This window comes from Malus domestica, chromosome 15 (genome assembly GCF_042453785.1).
Source record: "Malus domestica chromosome 15, GDT2T_hap1".
NCBI classification, from domain to species: Eukaryota; Viridiplantae; Streptophyta; class Magnoliopsida; order Rosales; family Rosaceae; genus Malus; species Malus domestica.
This window is the reverse complement of record NC_091675.1, coordinates 47,480,864-47,484,462: the sequence shown is the minus strand read 5'-3', so window position 1 is coordinate 47,484,462 and position 3,599 is coordinate 47,480,864. Positions and strand designations below refer to the sequence as shown.

The 3,599-nt window shown below is 38.0% G+C and overlaps 1 long non-coding RNA gene across 1 annotated transcript; it reads right to left on the bottom strand.

Moving 5' to 3' along the window:
* Window positions 1-2,377: 2,377 nt before the first annotated feature.
* On the bottom strand, window positions 2,378-2,963 carry LOC139192448 (uncharacterized). The gene is made up of 2 exons (XR_011576615.1): window positions 2,739-2,963; window positions 2,378-2,583 (listed from the first exon to the last, which is right to left on the bottom strand). It is a non-coding gene; the product is annotated as an uncharacterized lncRNA (long non-coding RNA).
* Window positions 2,964-3,599: the final 636 nt, after the last annotated feature.

The following is a 3,599-nucleotide window of genomic DNA, read 5'->3' as shown; positions in this document are numbered from 1 at the left end:
TCTCACACCCTCGTCATTATTGCGAGGAGGATGATTGAAAGTTGTCTCAACATCCTTTAAATACATTCCACAAAATGTAAGTGCCTCATATGCCACCCAAGCTTGTATAATGGATCCTTTGGGCTTCGCTTTGTTTCGTACACTTTTCTTCAAGTCTCCGAGAAGCCTGCCAAAAGAAAACGATATGATACACATATTACTAATCGTAATATATTTAATATTGATTAATAAAAAAGACGAGCAATGCCTTATCTGGTAATTGAACCATCACGTGTATCATACTTGTGAAAAAAGATGGAGGAAGTATCATCTCAAGCTTGCATAGAACTTGCACAATGTCATGGCGCAACTGATTAACGTCCGTTTTTCGCAACGTTCTTGACGTCAATTGCGAAAAAAAACTAGACAACAACATGATTGGTTTCACTACATCGACTGGCAAAAGATGTCGAATACCCACAGGAAGTAGGCATTGCAGAACCACATGGCAGTCATGACTCTTTAGGCCAACTAATTTACCCCCGTCAACGTTCATGCAACGCACGATAGTTGAAGCATACCCATTGGGAAACTTTACAGACGATAAAAACTTTAAAAATTCTTTCTTGTCATTCTATTTCATTGAAAAAAAAATGCAAAACCCCTTCTCGCTTTATCATTGTCCCTATTCATCCATAAACCCCGACGTATTCCCATTCGTTCCAAATTAAGACGAGCTTTGATCATGTCCTTTATCTTGTGCTCAATATCTAGAATTGTGCTGACCAATGTGTCAAATATATTTTTCTCAACATGCATAACATCGAGGTTGTGTCTCAATTTTAGTTTGGACCAATACGGGAGCTAAAAAAAAAATAGACTTGTGCGTCCAGTTCATATGTGTATAAGGTCTTGTCTTACTGACATTGGTCCCAAAAGGAGCAAAATCCAAACAGTTAAGCTGTTCCAAAATCTGAGCATCGAACCATTTTCTGGGTCTAAGGCGATGCTCTTTCTCCTCGTCAAACTCTTTATCCTTCTCTCGCCACTCGTGGTCCCAAGGCAACCATCTTCGATGAACAAGGTAGCAAACTTTTCCGGCGTGCCAACTAAATGTTACGTCTTCCTTGCATATAGGGCATGCCATATAACCCCTAGTTCTCTATCAGAAAACCATTGCATATGCGAGGAAATCGTTCACAGTCCACATCACTACATCACACATAGTGAACATCATGTTAGTACATTTATCGTACGTGCTTACACCGTGTGTCCATAAATGTTTTAGCTCATCCACCAACGACCATAAGTATACATCGATTGACTTACCAGGATCCTCAATTATCAATAGAGTCATAATCATGTATTCTTTTTTCATACATTTCCATGGTGGAAAATTATACGGAAATATGAAAATCAGCCAAGTACAGTGGTGTTGGTTTAAAACTCCAAACGGATTAAATCCGTTAGTGGCAAGTCCCAATCTAACATTACGAGAATCAGCAGCAAACTTGGGGAACGTTCGATTAAACTCTTTCCATGCCTTTCCATTTTGGAGGATGCTGCATCACATCGTCGTCTACCCGTTTTTCCTTATGCCATCTCATGTCTGTGGCAGTATGCGTCGACATATACAATCACTACAACCTAGGTTTCAGGGGCAGATAACGCATAACTTTTTGTGGGATCTTAGTCGTTCTATTATGAGATGTCATTTTGAGTCTCGACTCATTGCATACAGGGTATTTATCCAATGCTTTATTCTCTTTGTAGAATAAAATACAATTATTTTTGCAAGCGTGAATTTTTTCATAACCCAATCCAAGACCATTTAACACCTTTTGCGCGTGTCTATGGTCTTTCAGCAAACAATTGTCCTTTGGAAGCTTTCTCTTGAAAACCCCCAAAAAGTAATCGAAACACTGGTTCAACATACGATACTTTATTTTTCCATGCATTAGTTCCACAATGGCCGTGAGAACGGAAAGCTCTCGCACCCCGGGTATAACTCTTGGTTGGCATTTTTAATAGTTTTTCATATTGCTGCACTGTCCATTGGTGTAGGCAAGGTCTAAAATATCAATATTATCGGCGATATTTCGCCGATAATATCGTTTTTTTAGAGGACGATATTTTCACACTTATCCACTTAATTATCGTCAATATATCGATATTTTTGTCGATATTATTGCGATAATATCGGAGACGATATTTTTAGCATTTTAATGCATTATTTGGGCAATATATCGCTATATTATCGATAATATCGCGAGATGAAACCCAAAAATACTTGAAAAATGCTGAAAAGTCTCAATCTTGCGCATAGAGGGATTCGAACCCCTCCCTTTGTCAACCACGCACCTGGGGTAGGAAAACTAAAATCAAATAAGTTACTCAATGCATCAACAAATATAGTAAATCTAATTATCCATGAGTTCCAAAAAAACTGAAGCCTGTAATTATGTTGAAAAGCATACTATCTATTTAATCAGATCACAAACAATCCCATGATATCTCACAATACCATGAGGGCATAAACACATAAAATTATCAAGAAGAACACATAACTATTAACCCACTCCTCCACTGCTTGACCCCTTTGATCTGCAAAACCAAACAAAAATTTTCAACCAAAAAGAACTAATTTAACAAAGCAAATACATTATACAAAAACAGATATTCAATTTAGCTTCATTTAGATTACAGGAAGTCCATTCAAACAACCAAAAGGATATAAATAAAAATATTCAAGAACCAACCTTCTTCAAAGATCACTGGTTCTAGCGTTCAAACCCAAAAACTGAAGACGGTTACCTGAATTAAATGAAAATGAAAATATAATGAATTTACTCTAAACCATGGTTTTTTTCAAGAATCAGAAAAATCTAAAAATATCCCAAACAATCCCAAATTTTGGAACTGCTTTAAGCCAACGTACCATGAAATTACAGTCGCTTGAGAAATCTTCTTTAATTTAGGCCGGATCAGGCATCGTAGACTGCGTTTCTTGGAAATCACTAAAAAATTGGAATCAGCGCAAAAGCTTCAGGGATTACGGTGGTGGTTCTCGGTTTTACTGAGAGGGAGAAGGAGAGTTGCAGAGGGGGTACAGATGGGAGAGGTAGAGAGTAGTGAGGGATGAGAGAGAGTGACAGTGTTGGGAGTTGGGGGAGTCTGAGTAGGGTAGAGAGAACTGAAGAAAAGGTTGAGTGAATTAGTGGGGGTGTACTGGTGGGAGGAGTCAGATGGATTGGATGTGTGATAGAAACCAAAGGAAAATTCTAGAGATCCAGCTGGAGGGCATGCAAGACTGAAGCAAAAGGAAAGCCGGATAGAGGGTGGGTCAATGTTTGACACGTGGAAAGTCAAGTAAAAATGATGCGGTCGAAGCAGAGAAAGAAACGATGAAAGGCCCATGTTTGGGAAGGGCAAAATAGACTTTTAATTATAGAAAATGTAAAACAATATCTTATCCAAAGAAGAAACTGAGGGCATTTTGGTTAAACCACTGTTAATGAACAATGTTTTTATGTTGGGTTTTAGTATATGTATAATTTCTATATTTAAAAAAACACCAGGAATTGGTGCAATAGGGAAGGACTATACTCGTAGAGAAAGAG